This window comes from Pelobates fuscus, chromosome 9 (assembly GCF_036172605.1).
Source record: "Pelobates fuscus isolate aPelFus1 chromosome 9, aPelFus1.pri, whole genome shotgun sequence".
Taxonomy (NCBI): Eukaryota; Metazoa; Chordata; class Amphibia; order Anura; family Pelobatidae; genus Pelobates; species Pelobates fuscus.
Window position 1 is genome coordinate 89,972,426 of NC_086325.1, and position 25,098 is coordinate 89,997,523.

The following is a 25,098-nucleotide window of genomic DNA, read 5'->3' on the forward strand; positions in this document are numbered from 1 at the left end:
CGTGCAGCGGTACAATCCCCGCTTATGGGATATAGGGGAAATTCCTCCGTCGGTGATGTATTCAGAACTCAAATATAAGAGAAAGGAGACAACAAATAGTGCTCACTGGGTAAAATCCACGGATAAAATAGAAATAAAAATAATACTCACAAGAATGGAGCAGGCCAACTGCTCCTTGATAATAACACTGGTGGTATTATCCCCACCTTGGGATTACTTGGGGTCCAGGATGATGCCAGGTAAAAAACAGTGTTCAGTGTATTTAAAAAGATAGATGGTGTTTTTTGACTCTTTTTAGAGTCTTGGAATGAGTGGAAATATACTCCAAGTGCTGAAGATACTTGTAGATATTTTAGTTATGTATTGTAATGTCAAGTGTTTGTCAAGTGTTTGTATTGTATTGTATTGTTCACGAGAGTTCAGTAGGTTAATTAAAACAAAAAAATCTTCGGAAAATGGTTAAAATAATTACGTTAAATATTCAAGGTTTAAATATCCCCCAAAAAAGACAAGCTTTCCAAGATTACTTAAAAAAAGAACAGGTTCAAATTGCCATGATCCAAGAGACACACTGGCGTAAACAGGATGAAAAACGATGGAATAGCAGGTCCTTCCCCTTAAAAATTTGTTCCTCTAGAGAGGAGGGAAAAAAAGGAGGAGTAGCAATATTTTTTGCAAAAGATCTAAAAATAAACATAAAATACATGGAAACAGACTTGGAGGGGAGATATATTATTTTAGTAGTCACAATAGAAGATGAACTTTTCACCCTAATCAATGTATACTTGCCTAATAAAAATCCCGTATGCCTATTGAGAAAAATATTAAATAAGGTTGAAAAAGTAGCAGTGGGAATAAAGATATATGCAGGAGACTTTAATAGTATACAAGATCCATCATTAGACAAGTTCTCTGGAAAAAAAAATAATAATTGGGATAAACAAGTATTAAAAAACGCAAGGAACTTTAGTAATGTGATAAAAAGAGAAGGTCTATTTGATATATGGAGACTTAACAATCCCACAGTAAAAGAGTTTACATTTTATTCCTGGCCCCACGATTCGTATTCTAGAATAGATCTTATTTTTGGGAATTTAAAACTGATAGAAAGAATACATAAAATAGAAAATAAAACAGTAATATGGTCAGACCACAATAGCGTGTGCCTGGAATTAAAAAGCAATAGATCTAAGTGCTGTAAGTATACAACCTGGAGGTTAGATGAATCAATACTGGCAGAAAAAGAATATAAAGACTATATAGATAAAATGACTACTTGCTATTTTGAAGAAAATAATAACGGACAAGTGGAGAACGATACTTTATGGTGCTCATTTAAGGCAGTAATAAGGGGACATTGCATAATGCTCAATAAATTAAAGAGGAAAAAAAAAGGTGTAAATGTACAAGATCTCTACATTGAATTATATAATTTAAATAAAATAAACAGTGTAAAACCAAGAAAGGAGAATCAACTAAAAATAGAGAAGATTAAATCCGAGATACAGGAAAAAATTTATGAAAAAATTAAAATAAATATGCATAAACTTAAAATTAAATATTATCATAAATCCAATAGAGCAGACAAAATCATGTCGAATATGTTGAAAAAAAAAATACATCAAATAAGGTTGACAAAATAATAACTAATGATATCATCTCCCTTCTTCCAGAACACATAGGGAAAGCATTCAATGAGTATTATGCCAACTTATATAGTCAATCAACAATCACTTCTTCAGAAAAAATAAAAAGATATATTAAAACAGCAAAATTGAATAAAATAACAGAAATACAAGTAAAAAAGTTAAATAAAGAAATTACAGAAGAAGAGATCAATATAATAATAGATAGATTAGAAACCTACAAAACCCCAGGCCCAGATGGATTTGGAAACAAATTTTATAAAGTAATGAAATCACAACTGATAGGTCATTTAAAAAACACCTTTAATACTGCAGTTAAAAAGGGCAGATTCCCAGAAGAAATGCTCAAAGCAAACATTCTACCTATATTGAAACCAGGGAAAGACCCAACAAAAGTACAGAGCTATCGGCCAATATCATTAATAAATGTAGATGTAAAGATATTCTCTTCTATTTTGGCCAGTAGATTAAAAGAAATAATAAATCAAATCATTCATCCTGACCAAACAGGTTTTGTCCCAGACAGAATGTCAAGCAATAACATCAGACATCTGATAGATGCATTAGATACATCAAAGCGTAAAAAAAGTCCCATGCTGATCCTGTCTTTAGATGCCGAGAAAGCCTTTGACAGGGTCAGCTGGGACTTTATGAAGCTTACCTTAGAAGAAATGGGCATACAGGGATGGCTGTTTGACGCAATTTTGGCGCTATATAAAGATCCAATGGCGAGAACAATTGGCCCGGGCATATGCGCAGACTGGTTCAAACTGAACAACGGAACCAGACAAGGCTGTCCACTGTCTCCCCTATTGTTTATATTGACAATAGAAGTATTAGCTAATAGAATTAGAAACAACGAAAACATCAAGGGATATACAGTAGGACAGAGAGAATTGAAAATTTCCCTTTATGCTGATGACACCATTCTTTTTCTAAATAACCCGTCAACATCAATAGCAAACGCAATGGCGGAAATTGAAATGTATAGTTCAGTATCAAATTACAAATTGAATAAAACAAAATCAATAGCTATATACAATAATATATCAAGTCAAGAAATAGATCTTTACCAAAAAACCTATAACTTTATAAAAGCTAAAACGTTTTCATATTTAGGAATAAAAATATGTAAAAATCCAAAAAATATTATGCGAACAAACTTTATGGACCTCTTAAAAGAAACTAATAAGAATTTGAAAGAATGGAGAAAAATAGAAGTATCTTGGGGAGGAAGAATTAACATCTTGAAATCATACGTTCTACCAAAATGGATTTACATTTTTAGAATGATTCCTTTAAGCATCCCGAATGAATGGCTGACAATGGTCAATACTTCCTTTTCTAGTTTCGTATGGCAAGGAAAGAAACCCAGAATTAAAAATGGAATATTATCAAAAGGACTAAAGAAGGGAGGTTTGGGATATCCAAACATAAGAAAATATTATGAAGCAGGGATCATAATGCATGCCATGACTACCCAGATTAATCAAAATAAAGAGGAAATATGGTGGTGGTCAGAAATAGAATCAAGTCAATTAAGCGACTCCCTAAGCCTAGTCTGGAAGAATAAAAAAGACAACTTCTTTAGATCATATATTCTAGACCAGATTATTCCAGTCTGGCAAAAGATAAGGAAGAAAATTGATTTAACCAATAAAATATTTGATTTCCAAACAATAGACATAATAGAAGCAAGTATAGAGAACATCTCCTTAAAAACATGGAAGGAAAAGGGAATAAATACAATAAAAGAACTGATTAAGGAGGGCAAAATTAAACCATATAAAATATTGATAGAAGAGTTTAAGGTTCCTGTAAATGAAGTATATACCTATCTTAGAGTAAAACACTTTCTGGAGAAAGCTGAGATAGTAAAAGATGGTAAGATGTATGACATTTTAAAACCAATGTTACATCAGAATAAAAAAAAGCAAATGTTCTCTAGGTGTGTTAGAATGTTGGAACAAAAGGAGGACTTAGCCCTCCCCAATGCTATAAAAAAATGGAACATGGAACTAAAAATAAATATAGAAGTAAATGAATGGTTACATAATATACAAAAAATCAGTAAATTTGTCCACTCCTTTATATTAATAGAAACACACTTTAAGTTAGTTAATAAATGGTATATGACTCCAACTAAAATAGCTAAATTTGATTCATTCAAGGATGTGAAATGCTGGAGGTGCAGAGAGGAAAAAGGAGACTACATTCATATGTGGTGGTCCTGTAGACAAGTGACTGCTCTTTGGCAGTGGGCTCAACTTATCATCCACACACTTTGTGGTGTCGAAATACCTCTAAAACCAGAAACAATGCTATTACATTATCAATGGCCAAAATTAAACAAAATAAATCAATTTTTAACTATTCATTGCTTAATAGCATGTAAAATAATAATAGCTAGAAATTGGAAGGGAAACACCGTCTTCAATATAAAGTTGATAATAATACAGATGATCTATCAAATTAAGATGGAAAAGGATCACTGCAGGATCTTGGATGATAATTTGAGCCTATGGTCAACTTGGGAAGAAAAACTAATACAAATGTAAAGGTAATGAGATTACCATCTGCAAAAAGTAACTAGAAATTGGAAGTATGATGAGCTCTCGTGAGGGAGGGGGGGAAGTCTTTGTGTCTATGTGTATGAATATTATTTATAGATATTGTGTATGAATGTTTTTATGTACTTTTTTGTAAAAGATTTATGGTGATAAACCCAATAAAAAGACTATAAAAAAAAAAAAAAAAAAAAAAAAAGATAGATGGTACCAATAAAAAAAGTGACCAAATAATCTTTAATATAATAAAATACACAATAAAATTCCACAAACGCGTTTCGCCAATACGGCTTTATCAATATGGAAAGAGAACCTGATACCTGGCAAGGGAAAGTTTAAATAGCAATTCAAATAATTAAAGTTGGCGCCAAAAATTAGGAATAGTCAATCAAAATCCAAATAATGTGCAGTAATAATATAACATATTAAAATAAACTGATTGTATAAAACATAGATTACAATAAGCTCTGTGAGCCTTATAAAACATAAATACTAAAAAACCGAAGGTTAGATAATGTAAAAATAAATTTAGTAATGCGGTCATGTGACCGGCAGGCGGCCGCAAGGGGTTCTGGGGCTTGCAGTGTATAGACGTCGGCAAGCACTGCGCAGCTGCCGGCGTCTGTGTAAGGAGGTTAGAATTAGACGTCGGCTCGCATGAGATTGCGGCCGGTGTCTGACGAATAGGAACCCATCACCCCAACACTAATCAATATCGTCCATTTATTCAAAGAAATCGCAATAACTCATATCGGACTCACCACAAAATCCCACCATCACCAACATATCACAACACACCAGGACCCTCACACAAATATTTGTCCCCGAAACCACAAAGATCCAGATATATCAATGACCACAAAGAGTACTCAAATTACTACAAATCACCTACGATCCCCAATCACCAAAACAGATACCAATTATTATCATTGGATTCGGAATTTGAAAATGAAGATCATTTTTTTAGAAATCAGAACCCACCCCACTTCACTAACCCAGACACCATACCCCTCACGGTCACAAAAAAGGATTTTAAATTTAGAGGAAGAAGAAGTGTTAGGCGTGAACAAAAAAGAAAGATTAGAAAGACAATAATTACTCAAGACAACACAAATACGAATACTGGCATTTTTAACCTTTCACAAAAAATTTTAACTAGTGCACAGATATCAGTTTTAACTAAAGGTTTTAAATTTGCCCCAACCAATTATTTTAAACCTTTCGAGGCCTTTCTTGACGTTAACAAATTTGTCCGGAAAGCGACTCTTAAAAGATTTTTTATAGAGAAAAATGAAGAGAATTCTATTTTAAATCCGACTCCATCTTCTTCCACATTACCACAGCCCAATTCAATAATCAACACACAACTTAGAGAAAAATCCACTTTTTATCCTGCCCATTTTAAATCTGCTCCCCTTACTATGTTTGAGAAATTAGTTTAAAAGACTTAGAAAAAATTAAGAATAGTAAATATGATCCTCAAAATCTTACCCATTCTGAAAAACTGGCAATAAGGGAACTTCAAGAAGATAAAAATATCGTGATTAAGCCAGCTGACAAAGGAGGTGGGATTGTCATATTATCCAGTCAAATGTATATTGAAGAGGCACACAGACAACTAAATGATACCAATGTGTACGAAAAACTTTTGTCAGACCCAACTGCCCAAATACAAATTATTTTAACTCAATTTTTAAACAAAGGCTTAAATTTAGGGATTTTAAATAAACATGAATTTAATTTTTTAAACAAAAAATTCCCCGTAATACCTGTTATATACTTTCTCCCTAAAAATCATAAAAATGAAACCTCCCCACCAGGGAGACCAATTGTTTCTGGCATAGGCTCCCTCCTTTGCAATCTTTCACAATATATAGACACTCTTTTACAACCATCCGTTAAACTTATGAAATCTTATCTTCAAGACTCTTTTAAAGTTCTTAAATAATTTTATATGGAAACCCAGTTTTATACTAGTTACATGTAATGTGCAGTCATTGTATACCATTATACCTCATGAGATAGGTTGTGAAGCTATCAAAGATATTTTAACAAAAGAAGGTAAAATTGCTGATACACACATTGATTTTATATTAGAAGGTATTAACATTATTTTAAAAAATAATTACTTCTGGTTTTTAAATTCCTTTTATTTACAAAAAAGAGGGACTGCAATGGGTACTAGGTTCGCTCCCAGCTATGCTAACTTATTTATGGCTAATTGGGAGTCTGAAGCTATTTTTAGTGATCATGTCTGGAGAGCGAACCTGGTCTCATTTTTTAGATATATTGATGACCTTTTTTTTATTTGGGAAGGTTCTGAGGATGATCTTAACTCTTTTATGAATAATCTTAATATTAATAACAGAGGTATTATTCTAACTTATGAGTATAGTAGGGAACATATTAATTTTTTAGATCTGAATATTTTTATAAAAAATGGTAAAATACCGTATATACTCGAGTATAAGCCGAGTTTTTCAGCACATTTTTTGTGCTGAAAAACCCCAACTCGGCTTATACTCGAGTCAATAGTCTGTATTATGGCAATTTGCATTGCCATAATACAGACAGGGGCTGTGAGAGATGTTACTTACCTCTCCTGCAGCTCCTGTCAGCTCTCTCCTCCTCCGCGCCGTCCGTTCAGCACCTCGGTCAGCTCCCAGCCGCGGCTCTCGCGAGACTTACAGTGTGAGCTGATAGAGGAGCTGACCGGAGGGCACGGAGGAGGAGAGAGCTGACAGGAGCTGCAGGAGAGGTAAGTAACATCTCTCACAGCCCCCCTCTCCCCCCCACTGAACTACCAATCCCACTGGACCACCAGGGAAGGAGCCCCCCTCCCTGGCACGCTAGCAAGCAGGGAGGGGGGACAAAAAAATGTCTAATAGTAATAAAAATAAATACATTAATACTATACCAAAAAAATGAAAATAATAATAATACAATAATAATAAAAATAGTAATAAAAAAAAAATAATATAACAAAAAAAGTAAAATAATAATAATAAAAAATATATTAAAATGCCCACCCCCCACCAAGGCTCTGCATCTCTCACACACACACACACACACACACACTGCATTCACACACACACACACACTGCACTCATATACACACTGCATTCACACACACACACACACACTGCACTCATATACACACTGCATTGATATACACACTGCATTTATACACACACACACTGCACTCATACATACACTGCACACACTGCACTCATACACACACACTGCATTCACACACACACACTGCACTCATATACACACTGCATTCACACACACACACACACTGCACTCACACTGCATTCATATACACACTGCATTCATACACGCACTCATATACACACTGCATTCACACACACACACACACACACACACTGCACTCATATACACACTGCATTCACACACACACTGCACTCACACTGCATTCATATACACACACTGCACACACACACACACACACACTGCACTCATACACACACTGCAAATAAAAATTCAATTAATATATTTTTTTTAGGATCTAATTTTATTTAGAAATTTACCAGTAGCTGCTGCATTTCCCACCCTAGTCTTATACTCGAGTCAATAAGTTTTCCCAGTTTTTGGGGGTAAAATTAGGGGCCTCGGCTTATATTCGGGTCGGCTTATACTCGAGTATATACGGTACATACGAAAACATTTTTTAAAAAAGTCTGTGTCAACACTGCCATAGACAAAACCAGTTGCCACTACCAACCCTGGCTCGATAGTGCCCCCAAGAGCCAAATACTAAGACTCCGGAGGAACTTCTCTGAAATAAGCGATTTTAATATACAAGCAAATCTCCTAAAAGACAAATTCATTGAGAAAAACTATTCTGAAACAGAGCTTATGGATACTATTGAAAATATCCAGAATAAAGATAGAAATTAACTTTTACAATATAAGTTAAAAAATACAGATAATCCTATGCCCTTGCCTATTATTTTTAATTATAATAATAAAAGTAATAATATAAAAAAAATCATTAAGAAACACTGGCATATTTTAAAACAGGATGAAACTCTTCAAAAGATTATACCAGAACGTCCTAATATAGTTTTTAGGTGAGCTCCAAACTTCAAATCAATACTAACTAAGAATTTTACTAGAGAAGCAACACATGCACCCTCTTTTTTTCCACAGATCAAAGGTTTGTGCAAATGCAAAATGTGTATAGTGTGCAGAAGCACTGACCCCACAGTTTCCAATAAAGTTACCCAATTTACTTCTAAGATGACAAATCAAGTTTACAAAATTAATGATTTTATTAATTGTTCAACTAAAAATGTTATTTATCTGCTCGAGTGCCCTTGTGGCCTCCAATATGTTGGAATGACCACAAGGTGCCTAAAAACGCGATTAAGCGAACATTGCAGAAACATTAAAAATGGATACTTAAACCATTCAGTATCCAAACATTTTATTAAACATAATAGAGATCCAAGATTATTGAAGTGTATTGGAATAAAAAAATGTACTATTCCATGGAGGGGTGGGAATATCAAAAACATTCTAGGAAAAACCGAAATGGAGTGGGTGTACATACTCCAAACTCTTACACCTCATGGTCTAAATGTTGATTTCGATTTATTTAATTTCTTGTAATCCTATGCCTTTTATTCTGCCTTTTATTATTATTACTTTTATTGCTTTGCAGGTTTTACCTTATTCTATCAGTATGACTGCACCAATATCTTGTACTGTTCATTTAATTGTTCATTTGTGTGGTACATTTATTCACTGTATTTCTTACTATTTTATAGTCATTTTATTGTTCATTGGTATAAGGCTATGTCTGATGATACTTTTCAGTATATCAGACACATAGCCTTCTCTCCATTTCGCCGATCACATTTCCCTGTGATCCGACTGTGACGAGAGCAATCTCGCCACATTGCATTGGAGAAGCCTGGCTGCCCGCCTGCTGCCTTTGGACTATGGCCCTGGGAGTTTGGGCCCTTTAAAAACAGTATTCGGCCATACCAGAGTGTATGTCACTCATTCTGGCCCTTTAAATACAGTGGGGTCATTTGGTACTTGCCCTGTGTGAGCTGTGGTAACCCAGATAGCTATGCCATGGAGCCTATTCGTGTGATTAAAGACTTTGGCTCCATGGCGATTAAACTGTATTCGGTTGGTCTGAGTGCCATTCACCTAATAATGTGCACTCAGACCTGAGCTATCTGGGGATATGTGAAATGTCTGTGTGTTATGTGTAAAATGTGACTTTATGTATTTTAAAGTGTTTTATGTCGTTTTGCAACCATGTGGTTAATGGAGTCTGCCTCTAGTCCTGGATAATTGGATTACTTCCCCCCATTGTCTCCAGGATAGAGGGCCCCGTAAAACCATGCTTCCAGAAGGTCAAATGCACATTTGTACTAACTTTTGAACCCCTGGTCCAATTCGTATGATTTTTGATAAATACAAACTCCAGAAAAGTATATAAACGTAAAAAAATATATCACCACAATGAATAATGTGTATAAGTGACAAAGAATATACTTATCTCAGTATTCAAATGAAACAGCCTCCCAGGTCATCACCCAGATCGGATGACCTTTACACAGCAAAATACAAGACAACAGGAATGTTTGGGATACGGCTGAGAAATCTATAAGTGAAACACAAAAGTGTACATAGTGTAAATCTACATTAAATCAATGGTAAGTGATCATGAAATGCACTCACGAGATGTAGATGAAAAGACAGCGTTGCTAAGGTGCCTCCCCCGATTGTGATGGGGGGCTGATGCCTTTCTCCACTTGCTCCAAACGATAAGTGAAAAAACAGGACTTCCAAGGTGGTGAAACCAATAAAACAATTTATTCAGGATGAAAAATCACCCAACAATAAAAGTAGAAATACAGGCTTAAAAAAGAGGTCCTACGCGTTTCGTTCGCAAACTGGAACTTCCTCAGGGACCAAATGAATAAAATTACATGCAGAAATGACAAAATGAAAAAATACAGCCTACTCCCACCCTCCCACCAGTCCTGTTTTATAGGGCTAGCCCCTGAGTTAATTAGTGATCATCTGGGCGTCCTCCTTCGTTTCTTCCCTCATTGGTGGAACAGTAGGTCACATCCAGCTGATTTCCTTCAGTGTTAGTTGAAATTCCCGCGTTCTGTACCGGCCGAAAACCGGAACCGGAAGTGGACCTCCACTTCCGCGTTCCACTGAATCATGCGTTCCAACAGTGAAATCCAAAGAGGTTGGAAAGTATATTGATGTGGCCATCTAGTGGTCGCCAGGGGAACAGTCCCAGAGAATAGGCATGTTAAACAGATATGAATCTATCAAGAGAAAGCAAAATAATATCGGCAGCAAAAAATGGAGAATTGGGATTATGCAACATACATCGATTGTGCCCCATAGGAATCAGTGCAATAATGCAATTTATTTATAATCTTATGTTAAAATAACCATGATATATAAATTTGAAAAAAATATAAATTTGGAACAATAGTACTTACATCTATATAGATAATATTTGTTAAAGTGCCCTGTTTATATTCAAATATATTTAATTTCATTTAGAATTATGAAATATACAATTTAAATAATAATATATGTGAATTTGAAAAATAATAATAATAATACACATATCTACCTTCAGAACTTTATTTCTAAATGTGTTTTTATCCCAGTGAAACACCCTTAATTGGGTGATGGAGAATAATAGTAATAGCAGCTATCCTCTTTTCAAAGAAATGAGTAGACAGTTGTACTGTGGGGGCTTCAATCGAATGTTCCATAAATCTCAATACAAATTCAATAGCCCAAAGATATGTTATATATGAGTGAGGAGTATATTGAATACATCCACCTTAAATGTATTATTATATATATATGTGTACATTCCACACAATTATACATCTTTAACTGGAAAGTAGGTCCAATAGAGGACAACCTGATTCCATTTCCACAGTGTATATAGAGTGTGGTATACGGACTCAAGTACATACCACTATCTCCAGAGAAGAGAAAGGAAGGAGAGATAAACTAATATAGATCTATCAACAAATAGAAATACAAGTGAATCAGAAAACCACTATTCTTTATAGGAAACAGATCAGATCGATATCTACATTTAGTCCCATAGGCTCCAAAGTATGTAACTGGTGAATCCAAAAGGTTTCCCTTTGGGATAAGTTCTTAATCCTATCGCCCCCGCGCCAATGGGGTGCGACTCTCTCAATACCTATGCATCTGAACTGTTTCCATGAAAAGAGAGGGCATGTGCTGCAATGAGCAGAAACCGAATGGGTAGTTAACCCCTTCCTGATGTTATTCAGGTGTTCAAGAATACGAACTTTCAAAATTCTCGTAGTACGACCCACATACTGTCTGCCACACGGACACTGCAGTAGGTATACTACAAAGTCCGTGTGGCAGCTGATATCTGATTTGATGTGATATATCCTCCCAGTGGTGTGACTGGAAAAGGTGTCTGATCTAACAATGGACACAGTTCTACAGGCTTTGCATACATTGCATCCCCTGCAGGATCCCGTATTGGTGTTAGTGGGAGAGGTTTTGATAGCGTAGCTAGGAGCTAGCATATTCTTTAAATTTTGATTCTTTTTAAAGATCACTTGAGGGTATTGGGATAGATGTTTTCCCAACAATAAGTTTTTTCACTTATCGTTTGGAGCAAGTGGAGAAAGGCATCAGCCCCCCCATCACAATCGGGGGAGGCACCTTAGCAACGCTGTCTTTTCATCTACATCTCGTGAGTGCATTTCATGATCACTTACCATTGATTTAATGTAGATTTACACTATGTACACTTTTGTGTTTCACGTATGATTTTTGAGTATGTTGTTCCCCTGAATGGATTGATTGTGAATATGTATTTTTATGCGAATGTGATGTATATTTTGGGAGTTATGAATGTTGTGTAAAAACTGTATTTTCCCTAGATATGATAATTGTATTTTCCTGTGTGTACAGATAATTAGTTTACAGGTAGAGGGGAGGGCTATGTGTGGGATGTAACTATTGTGTGAGTGGTTAATGTACGTTACTGTGTGTGTCCCTCCCCTTTGTGGGAGAACCTAATAAAAAGGGCTGCAAGCTAGCAGCCAGAGAGTTCTATTTTTACCCTCAACTTGAGTCCTGTCTCTTATTGGGGGAATCTGCTACAAGGGATTGCTATGCTAGGCATATTCCCTTGCTATAATCACTGAGCTCTTGTAAGAGCTTGTTCTTGCTTCGTTCTGAAGGAAGATAGCTGCAGCCTGCGGTGCTTATGGTGTCTGGTGGAGTGCTTGGAGTCCTCTGGAAGCGCTAGGAGCATCTTTCAACGGAGGTACCCAGTCGGGGTGCCAGGTGATCCGTTACACCGACGTTTAATCTGTTCCCTTGACGACGGCTGCAGCTTTGTGCCAGCCGTCGGCTTCATTGTTTATCCAGGTCCCCATGACGACGGCCGCAGCTACACGCGAGCCGTCGTCATACCATAGTGTGTTCCTATTCGTCAGACGCCGGCCGCAATCTCATGCGAGCCGACGTCTAATTCTAACCTCCTTACACAGACGCCGGCAGCTGCGCAGTGCTTGCCGACGTCTATACACTACAAGCCCCAGAACCCCTTGCGGCCGCCTGCCGGTCACATGACCGCATTACTAAATTTATTTTTACATTATCTAACCTTCGTTTTTTTTAGTATTTATGTTTTATAAGGTTCACAGAGCTTATTGCAATGTATGTTTTATCCAATCCGTTTATTTTAATATGTTATATTATTACTGCACATTATTTAGATTTTGATTGGCTATTCCTAATTTTTGGCGCCAACTTTAATTATTTGAATTGCTATTTAAACTTTCCCTTGCCAGGTATCAGGTTCTCTTTCCATATTGATAAAGCCGTATTGGAATTTGTGTTTGTGGAATTTTATTGTGTATTTTATTATATTAAAGATTATTTGGTCACTTTTTTATTGGTACCATCTATCTTTTTAAATACACTGAACACTGTTTTTTACCTGGCATCATCCTGGACCCCAAGTAATCCCAAGGTGGGGATAATACCACCAGTGTTATTATCAAGGAGCAGTTGGCCTGCTCCATTCTTGTGAGTATTATTTTTATTTCTATTTTATCCGTGGATTTTACCCAGTGAGCACTATTTGTTGTCTCCTTTCTCTTATATTTGAGTTCTGAATACATCACCGACGGAGGAATTTCCCCTATATCCCATAAGCGGGGATTGTACCACTGCACGCCTTTCAAACTAGAGCGAGTTACAGCTCCTACACATGTGAGTTCTATACCAGCTTTTAGACTGTTGTATCTCTCTATCAGACGTATTGCACCATTTTTTGTTCTCTATTTTCCCTATATTCGAGTGAATCCCTAAGAAGGAGGAGAAAGAGAATATCCGCTCCGGACTAACATCTACAGATTCTGCGTCTCCTACTGGACCTGCTCCAGATAAGACTTTCTTCCTTTTTTTTACTTGGACTATTTATACATTGACTTTTTGTGGCGCAGCCCTTCCCCCCATTTCCTGGACCCCTTACCTGCCTTATCCTGCGAAAGGTAGTGGTGTCCAGGCGCCAATCGCTGCTGTCTCTCCAATGTCGAGAGAACCAGTCCGCTGTGAGGTTGTTGACTCCCGGTAGGTATTCTGCCTTGATCGTGATGATGCGGGGTAGGCAGAATCGAAAGATGTCCTTCGTTGCTTCTGTCAAGGCCCGTGATCTGGCTCCGCCCAGGTGGTTTATGTACCGGACTGCCGAAAAGTTGTCCACGCGCAAGAGTATGCAGCAGTTGGACATGTTTTTGGCCAAACTCCTGATCGCGAAGGAGCCCGCTATCAACTCCAGACAGTTGATGTGTAGGAGTTTCTCTTCCTCCGACCATGGTCCTCCGGTGGATGCCTTTGCGCAGTGGGCTCCCCAGCCCCATAGGCTGGCGTCCGACTCCAGGACGAAGTCCGGGTTCGGACCGAATATGGCTCTGCCGTTCCAGGCCTCCATGTGGAGGAGCCACCATCGGAGTTCCATCCGTATTCCTGTTGACACTGGGATCCAGTGGTCGTATGTCTGTCCTTGTCTCAAGTGATGGGCCTTCGCTCGTTGCATGGCCCGGTAGTGTAGCGGTCCCGGGAAGATCGCTTGTATGGAGGATGATAAAAGGCCTACCATTCTGGCCAGGAGGCGAAGCGGTATTGAGTCTTTTCGAAGTACCCGGCGTATCTTTTTCCGTATTGTCGCAATCTTTGTAGTGGGTAACCGGAGGGTACATGTTCTCGAATCTATTTTGAATCCCAGGAATTGGATCACCTTGACCGGTTGGAGTGAAGATTTCTCTCTGTTTATGATGAATCCCAATGATTCTAGCAAGTGCACTATGGATCTTGTTTGAGATTGAAGCCTGGGTGCTGATTCGCAGAATATCAAAATATCGTCCAGGTATATTAGGCAGCGGATGCCTTTCTCCCTTAGGTAAGCCATTACCGGCTTCATGAGTTTCGTAAAGCACCATGGTGCAGAGCTTATACCTTGTTAATTAGGTATCAGATTCAGCTGGAGAGTTACTGACAGGTCTGAGCATGGTGAAGTCCAGCCCCCTAGTGCTGCAGGCAATTCAAGAATAAACAGGAGTTATCCAAAGTCCTGAAATGCCTCAGAGGTAACATATCAGGATACAGTCCAGAAGAACCACGGTTCAAATCCCCTGTTGGCCGCTTCTGGGGTGACCATGCCTGGCAGTCGGGATGTCACGGTGGCGATCATGACAATACCTCCCCCTTAAGAACGCACTCTGGGCGTTACTAGGATGTTCTTCATTTTTTTTTAGATTGGAAATACCTTCCTCCTCCAAGAGATCAAAGATATCCTCTGGCAGGAGGTACATATGCCCATAATCATCCATGCCATAAGTTCGTCCTTCTTCCAGATCATTGGGAAACGCAGCACCTACTGTAGGCTTTGCTCTAGTCATTCTCACAGGAGAGGCGTTCGCAGCTTCCTTAAACACATCTAGATCCTGTTTGCATACAACTGTGACATTAGAGGCATACGTGCGGTCAGGTGGTAGAACTTTTTTGGCCAGGCATGAAGTGGTGATGGTGCTTGCTTGAACAGTAGTTTCTTCAAGAAGAGGTACAGATGTTTCTGGAGCAGGAGGTAGAGATTCTTCGGGGGTACTGGTAGCTGATTCTAGAGAAACACAGATTGTATTAACTACCGTGGTCTGAGTACTCTTATGTGTCACGGAGCGTGGACCAGACTGACAGCGACTTTGGCGTTTCTCAGGCAGAGGTGCAGACTTGGCCGGATGGGTATGCATAACCCCAACTTGAACGGTTTCTGGCCGATGTGGGCGAATTGGGCAGAGTGAGATAAAGTGCCCTCTTTCACCACAGTAAAAACAAAGGCCATGATTTCTCTGCCGGTCTCTTTCTTCACTAGTCACCTTGAGCTGGACCAATCCTATTTCCATAGGTTCATCTGAGTCAAGAGGAAGGTAGGATTGCTCTGGGGCCTTCCTAGGAACAGGAGCATAATGAGGCAGCACGGGGTTGTGGTATTGGTACAGGTTCCCTTTGTTTCTGGGAATCTGGGATCCTCTGGGACGTGGTGCTGGTTTAGGCACAGCGGTCTTGCTAGGAGTCTTGCACTGTGCTTCCATGGCAGTCATGAAAGCATCCCATCCAGCAAGGACAGGACTCTGAGACTGCAACATTTCATGTGCCCATTGTTTAATTTTTCCGGACAGCAGGTTAATAGCTGCTCGGACCTTTATGAAGTCATTAGCATAAGTCCGAGACTTCAGGGAAAACACCAATTCACAATCCACTTTAAAGCATAGGAAGGAAGCATGGTTACCATCAAATCTCTCCGGCATAACTGTAAACGGTTCAGGATAAACAGGTTCCAGGGCTGGGCCTACCGTGCCTTTAAGAAAACGAACTTCTCGCTGCAGCTCCAAGACAGTCTGGGCCAGGCTGGATACTTGCTGGGTAAGCAATTGAGACATCTCTGCAGACTCCATTATGGTCAGTTCATTCTGTCACGGCTTACCTTGGTGGGAGTCCAGTGTGCAGAGATATGCTCACCCTTGCAATTAAACACAGGCCAAGGTGGTCAGGGAAGAACTCACCTGGCCTGTGAGTCTGTGCACGGGGGCTGTTCAGGATAACCAGGTCAAAGTACAGACAAGGACTAGAGCAGGAGAATCGTTGTGGGTAAGCCAGTGGTCAGAGGATGCCAGAATTCAGGATAAGCGAGTAGAGAGCCGAGGTCAGAGGATGCCAGAAGTCGGGGTACAACGAAATAACAATCCAAGGTCAGGAGAACACTGGAACACGAACAGCAATACTCGAACCAGAGTCAATGAACTGACACTGCCCTTAGGGAGGGGCAGTGTCTTATACCTTGTTAATTAGGTATCAGATTCAGCTGGAGAGTTACTGACAGGTCTGAGCCTGGTGAAGTCCAGCCCCCTAGTGCTGCAGGCAATTCAAGAATAAACAGGAGTTATCCAAAGTCCTGAAATGGCTCAGAGGTAACATATCAGGATACTAGTCCAGAAGAACCACGGTTCAAATCCCCTGTTGGCCGCTTCTGGGGTGACCACGCCTGGCAGTCGGGATGTCACGGTGGCGATCATGACACTTACCCAGCTCCATCAATTTCGGGTCCATCTTCAGTAATGCAGTTCTGCGGCGTTCTGCGCACATTGCTGCGTTGGTGTTGCCTAGCATACAGATGGCCTGTTGTGCCCATTCACGTATAGTGTGGGCATCCAGTGTGGTGCCCTGGGAAAGGGCTAGGTTGGCCAGGTATAGCATTTTTGCTAGAGGACCCAGAATGTCTAGAAGCTTGTCTTGGGATTCCCTAAGGCCTTTCTCTATCCCTTTCCGCGGGTCCCGGCCCGCACGGGACATGAACAGGGATACGGTAGTATCGAATTCCGGAGTCAGTGCGATTTTATCTGGTAGAGTGGGTCTTGGGCATTCTGCCCGAAGCCTTGCCCTGACTTCTTTGTCCATTGGCTTTCTCAGCCAGAAATGGATAAACTGGGCCAGGTGATCCGGTAATCCCCATTCTGTCGATCTTGGGTGTCGGCTCGTGCGGGGGTCGAACATGGTCGTCCCCTGGGGGTCTATAAAGGTGCCCTCTTCATGCTTATCCCGTGAGTGGTGAGGGATCTCTTGCTCAAGGTATGCGTCTTGATCGTATTCCCTGTCGTCCCCTTGGACGTCTAGCCAGTCCTCGTCTTCCGAGTGTGAAGCTTCCACCTTCCACTCGTCCATGATATCAAGCGATGGTGGAGGACTGCGATCGTCGTCCTCCGAGGACGGAGAGTATGGAGGGGAAGGTCCTCTCCTTACTGCCTGGCGGCTCTTCTTAAATTGAGTTTTGCCTCTTTGTTTCCGGGTGTCCGATACGGTGCCCTTTCGTTGCCGTTTTATGGCGTAGAGGTCTCCGGGGAGGACATCATCCGTTAGTTCCGTGGACTGTTCAGTAACTGTATCCGGTTTTGGGTTCTGCATAAGCAGTTTGCCGATAGCTTTCTCCACGGAGGCGGCTACCGCCGAGTTAATGAGTGTCTGCCAATCTGTTGGAGGTAACTGTGGTGAGTGACTCATCTTGTGTTGTGTGTTGGGTCTGTCTGTGGAAGACTGAAAAGTGTTCCGAAATACGTGAATTGCCGTAAGATACGGCTTTCACTTAGTAATGTGGGTGTCATGTACAAAATCACATATATATAACGGTATAGCAGGGGATGAGCCTGCTAGTATTGAGTCACTTAGATTTAATAGCAGGGGTAAGTCTGCTTGTACTGTGTCACTAATTTATAGCAGGGGATGAGCCTGCTTGCACTGAGTCACTTGCATACGTAAAGCACTTATGTATGTAGCAGGCTGGCACTGTCACTTGATTTTATAGCAGGGTATGAGCCTACTGGCACTGGCACTTATATTATAGCAGAGGATGAGTCTGCTAATATAGTGACTCTTATGTGTATAGCAGGGATGAGCCTGCTTGCACTAGTGACTCTAGATGGAAAGGCAGGGGATGAGCCTGCTAGTATTGTGACTTTGATAAGTACAGGAGGGGATGAGCCTGACTGTACTGTGCCTTTAAGATGTACAGCAGGGGATGAGCCTGCTTGTATAGTGCCTTAAGATGTGCAGCAGGGGATGAGCCTGCATGAACTGTGCCTTTAAGAAGTTCAGCAGGGGATGAGCCTGCATGAACTGTGCCTTTAAGGTGAGTGTATGAACTGTGACTTTAAAATATATATACAGCAGAGAAAGAAAAACCGAGCTTATTGACACCAAATATATATATATATATATATATATATATATATATATTTACACAGTATAGGCAGTAGAGAGAAAAGGTACCACTATATCTAGAGGATGGGTAGTTTGAATCCCGACCGTTGGAAAGTAAATGGCCGTCGTGGGTCTCGCGAGAGCGAGATCCAAGATGGCCGCCGTTCGCGCCAAAACGAAAGTGCGGTCCGCGATCGTTTTTGTGATCGCGTTCCGCCGTCAGGCTGTTAACGCCGCGCTGATAGAGCGGTTCGTCCCTCCGACCCCACACCCACCTCCCAAATGGTCCCTAATGTGTCCTCCTAACCCCGAAAACAAGCGCGGTCGCGGTAAAAACGCCGCGGGTAGGAAGACAGAGCAGGGAGAGGAGAGGTAGGGCAAGAGGGAAAAATACAGAATAAATAAATAAATAATAGCTAAATTCCTGACAGCATAAAATAAATAGAAAATTTACAAAAAATAAATAAGTTTCTAACAGTATTATAGATAATATGGAATAAATTAATTCTGAAGTAGTACTCTGACCTGTGCCTTCTGGAAGCAGCAAAGAAAGAGGAATAGACACGCCCACCAAAGACTTATATACAGGCTATGTTGGCCTAGGATTGGTTAAAAGTTTTTGATTGATTGACTTGTGCTGCTGGAGGCATAAGTAAAGAAAGTTATGCAAAATAGGAAGCCTCCTGTCATGTAATAAAATGATACACATTTAACCTCAAAATAATAAGAAAAGACAAAATAATAGTGCAGCACAGTATGTAAAGTGCATATGTGATAGGTTGGTAATCTTAGGTCGCCAGGATTAAGTGACCTAAGATTACCAACCTATCACATATGCACTTTACATACTGTGCTTCGCTATTATTTTTTTTCTTTTCTTATTATTTTGAGGTCAAATGTGTATAATTGGCATAGTTTACACAGTTTTTTCTTGCAATTTATCCATTCACAAGTTTTGGGAATCCTTGGATTGTTTACAGCTGCCTGTATTTTAAAATTATTATTTTTTTCTGTATGTTTTAATACTGTAGTGAGAGTCTATCTATTTTCTGTATGATATACCGTATATACTCGAGTATAAGCCGAGTTTTTCAGCACATTTTTTGTGCTGAAAAACCCCAACTCGGCTTATACTCGAGTCAATAGTCTGTATTATGGCAATTTGCATTGTCATAATACAGACAAAGGCTACAGAGATGTTACTTACCTCTCCTGCAGCTCCCTTCTCCTCTGAGCCGTCCGTTCAGCACCTCGGTCAGCTCCCAGTGTAAATCTCTCGCGAGACTTACAGTGGGAGCTGACAGAAGAGCTGAACGGACGGCGCGGAGGAAGCTGACAGGAGCTGCAGGAGAGGTAAGTAACATCTCTGACAGCCCCCCTCTCCCCCTCACTGAACTGCCAATGCCACTGGATCACCAGGGAAGGAGAGCCCCCCTCCCTGCCATGTATCAAGCAGGGAGGGGGGACGAAAAAAAATTCTATAATAATAATTAAAAAAATAATAATTCAATTTAATAATAAGAAATAATAATTAAAAAAAATATTAAAATAATTAAAAATAAAAATAAAATTGCCCATCCCCCACGGCTCTGCAACACACACACACACACTGCATTCATACACACACACGCTGCACTCATACACACACACGCTGCACTCATACACACACTGTAAAATAAGTATTCAATTAATATATTTTTTTTAGGATCTAATTTTATTTAGATATTTACCAGTAGCTGCTGCATTTCCCACCCTAGTCTTATACTCGAGTCAATAAGTTTTCCCAGTTTTTTGGGGTAAAATTAGGGGCCTCTGCTTATATTCGGGTCGGCTTATACTCGAGTATATACGGTACACAGGAACGGCACAATGGCAGTCAAGGGGTGACATTAAGATTCACCTGTTATACTGAGGGTAATTATCCAGAAACTACATCAGACAGACAAATAGATATGCTCATTGTGTATAAATATACTGTAATATATTAATATCGGTTGCCTAAATTGTTTTACCTCTTTTACATATCATTTTGAATATTTATAAATATTTTCCTTTTTTTGGATAATGGCAATCACATTAAGGAGAATGTCAATCCAGAAGCCATGAGGCATAAACATGAGAAGAAAATAGAATAAGAAGGCATTTTTTGCTTCCTTTTGTGGCATTTAGGGTCTTATATCCAGAGACTGAGCATCTCTGGGTATTTATTTATTGTGATGTCATGTTTGAGATGGTTTATTTTATACTTACAAAAACCCATATGGCAAGCTATTTGTTTATTTATTCCTGACCAAACTTAATGCTCTAATATATCCCCAACCCAACTGCCTATAAGCACTTCATGGGCCCATATTCTTCTAACCCACAACTTCCTATATCTCTTCTCAACGAATAACCCCTTCCACATTGCCTTCTACACCACTCCATGTCCCTTCATAATTCTCCTTCTTCTAGATTAATATTAAACACTAGACTTACCTTTGCTACTTACCCTTGTCATTCTGTGATACTCGTTGTTAAGTGTAAGCTGCTGGCCTCCACATAGTCCCGCTACCATCTGTTGCCATGTGGGAAGACCTACCAAGAGGCTTGTAGGTGTAAATCATCATATCCTTGTATTCTTCCTCAATAGACCTGCCTGCATAATGCGCTGTGAAGAAACTTGTCTAGGCCATGTGACGGGTCAAATATTAAATTCACCTTATAGAAGGGGTCAAGTCCTGGGGAAAAAAGTGTGGGAACTCACCCAAGATTCCCACCCCTCCCCCTTAAAAAAAAAAGTTTTTACACTCCTATGCATATAGTGCAGTGTGTGTATAATTAATGTAGTGTGTTTGTAGTGAATGCAGAGTATGAATAATAAATGCAGTGTGTTTGTAGTGAGTGCTGTATGTAATAAATGTAGTGTGTTTGTAGTGAGTCAGAGTGTGTATAATGAATGTAGTGTTTGTGTTGTGAGTGCAGTGTGTGTATAATGAATGCAGTGTGTTTGTAGTGAGTGCAGTGTGTATAATGAATGCAGTGTGTTTGTAGTGAGTGCAGATTGTGTATAATGAATGCAGTGTGTTTGTAGTGCGTGCAGATTGTGTATAATAAATGTAGTGTGTTTGTAGTGAGTGCAGAGTGTGTATAATGAATGTAGTGTATTTGTAGTGAGTGCAGTGTGTTTGTAGTGAGTGCATAATGTGTAGAATGAATGTAGTGTGTGTAGTAAGTGCAGTGTGTATAATGAATGTAGTGTGTTTGTAGTGAGTGCAGAGTATGTATAATGAATGTAGTGTGTTTGTAATTAGTGCAGATTGTGTATAATGGATGTGTGTGTGTGCTGGATGATGTGTGTGTGCACGCTGGATGATGTGTGTGTGTTGGATGATGTGTGTGTGTTGGATTATTTGTGTGTGTGTGTTGGATGATGTGTGTGTGCTGGATGGTGTGTGTTGGATTATGTGTGTGTGTGTGTGTGTGCGCTGGATGATGTGTGTGTGTGTGTGTGTGCGCTGGATGATGTGTGTGTGTGTGTGCTCTGGATGATGTGTGTGTGTGCTGGATGATGTGTGTGTGTGTGTGTGTGTGCTCTGGATGATGTGTGTGTGTGTGTGTGTGCTGGATGATGTGTGTGTGTGTGTGTGTGTGTGCTGGATGGTGTGTGTGCTCTGGATGATGTGTGTGTGCTGGATGATGTGTGTGTCTGTGTGTGTGCTCTGGATGATGTGTGTGTGTGCTCTGGATGATGTGTGTGTGTGTGCTGGATGATGTGTGTGTGTGTGTGTGCTCTGGATGATGTGTGTGTGTGTGCTGGATGATGTGTGTGTGTGTGTGTGTGTGTGCTGGATGATGTGTGTGTGTGCTCTGGATGATGTGTGTGTGTGTGCTCTGGATGATGTGTGTGTGTGTGTGTGCTCTGGATGATGTGTGTGTGTGTGCTCTGGATGATGTGTGTGTGTGCTCTGGATGATGTGTGTGTGTGCTGGATGATGTGTGTGTGTGTGTGTGCTCTGGACGATGTGTGTGTGTGTGTGCTGGATGATGTGTGTGTGTGTGTGTGTGTGTGTGCTGGATGATGTGTGTGCTGGATGATGTGTGTGTGTGTGTGTGTGTGTGTGTGCTGGATGGTGTGTGTGCTCTGGATGATGTGTGTGTGTGCTCTGGATGATGTGTGTGTGTGTGCTGGATGATGTGTGTGTGTGTGCTGGATGATGTGTGTGTGTGTGTGCTGGATGATGTGTGTGTGTGTGCTGGATGATGTGTGTGTGTGTGTGTGCTGGGTGATGTGTGTGTGTGTGCTGGATGATGTGTGTGTGTGTGTGTGCTGGATGATGTGTGTGTGTGTGTGCTGGATGATGTGTGTGTGTGTGCTGGATGATGTGTGTGTGTGCTGGATGATGTGTGTGTGTGTGTGCTGGATGATGTGTGTGTGTGTGTGCTGGATGATGTGTGTGTGTGTGCTGGATGATGTGTGTGTGTGTGTGTGTGTGCTGGATGATGTGTGTGTGTGTGTGTGTGTGTGTGCTGGATGATGTGTGTGTGTGTGTGTGCTGGATGATGTGTGTGTGTGGGTGTGTGTGTGTGTGTGTGCTGGATGATGTGTGTGTGTGTGTGTGTGTTCAGGATTATAGGAAGGGGAGCATTTTTTTTTTAACTTTGTGTGTATTTTTTTAGTTTACTCCCCCCTCCCTGCTTCTTACCTTGTCAGGGAGGGGGGAGATCGCCTGGTGGTCCGGTGGGGGAGCCAGCCGCTGCACACAGGTCCCATCACACGCTGTGTTTCCTCTCCAGCTCTAACTCTCGCGAGACTCGCCTGTGCGGAGCGTTGCCATGGTAACCCGTGGCAACGCTCTCACAGCCGCGGGTCTCGCGAGAGTTAGAGCTGGAGAGGAAACACAGCGTGTGATGGGACCTGTGTGCAGGTAGCAGGGCAGGTCCTGCAGGACTGGGAACGGGAACGGCATTCCTGCTTTGGAAAAAGTGCAGGAACGCCGTTCCCATGCATTCCTGCAGGACTCGAGCCCTGCCTTATAGTGTGATTGGACCCAAGTCTATTACTCAGTAATGGTTTTGGCCAGGTAACTGTACTTACGTTATGTATCATTTCCGCAAACAGACATTATTTTTACATTCTGGCAACTCCTAAAATACTATAATGTGACTATTGGCCCTTTTCTATTAATTAATTAATTCATTAATTAATTAATGTATTTATTTTTTTGTCACAACTATCATACTGGTCAAAAGTGGTATTCCTGTTTTAATGTTGATATTGTGCATTATGACTTTAAAATATATTTGAGGTTTCTTTTTTTTGTCTAATTTACTGTATGTGACAAAATGATAATGTGCTTCTATACTGGTGTTCCATAAATAGCCCAAAATGGTTTAAAAAAAAGGTATTCTGTTTAATCTCTAAATTGTTTTACACTTTACATCACTTTACAATGAATAAACATAGAAATAAAAAAATAGCATTGTGTTCATATATTTAATTCAGTTTGTCTCAAGTGAATGTGCTAGATATTACTTCCACTTCCCTTTTCCCTGAACTTGTCTTCAGTGGAGACTCATATCAAGATATACATTAATTGGACATTTCCTGTCCATGCTTTAGTGAAAACAAGTTGGTGACAGAATCTTCATTTTGTTAAAAAAAAAAAAAAAAAAGTTTCCTTATAACACATGGTCCACTTTGATAGGGTTTGTTTTTTCACTTAATCGATAAAACACATTTTTCTCAAACATTTTCTCATAAACCTCTTAAATTTCAGTGAAGCAACAAAATGTAACATGTTCTTTAGTTCTTTATTGTATTAACTTGTAAGGGAATTAAACTAATTCTGTTTCTGTCAGGGTCCAAGTCAAGATTTGGCTATATTAGTTTGCGCAATTTCCCTTCACGATTCCCACAAGGATTTTTCTGTCACACTGACTGATTTTTACCAAATGTATTTTAAATTTTAGGATTAACTTGTAGAGCCTTGGCAAATGAAACACAAATATTAGCTTGAACATAGCATTATAAAATAATTCAAGGCACACTGTGTAGTAAAATCTGGGATGAAGATGTAAATACCACTTTAGATGTAATGATTCTACTGAAACCATAAAATAATAAAATGCTTCAGATTTTTCCAACCTTGGTTCGTCACTGCCTCACCGTGAACAGAAGTGAAAGGAGAACCTTACACATTTATAAACTTTTTGATGCAATTAACATTAAATTGATGGCTTACTTGTAAACAAGTTAGAGAGCTTTAGGTCATATTGTAAACATTAGATATTTTTCTACGCTTTGCGATAGCTAACATAACATGGGACAGCCAATGTAATGGCTTTCCCCACTATCAGAGCTCTTTGTGCAGCAAGCCCTTTATGGATGAAGATGACTTATTTTTTATTGCGGTGCAGTTTTCATTTTTTCTTTTTTTTTTAGATTTTGCCTTTTTTTTTTAAAGATTTTAATTAGTGGAATTGGTTATTCTGAAATATTTGCCTCTTTTTGGGTGCTGAATAACAGAAGAATTAGAAGAAAGAAGACTCTGGATGGTATATAAATA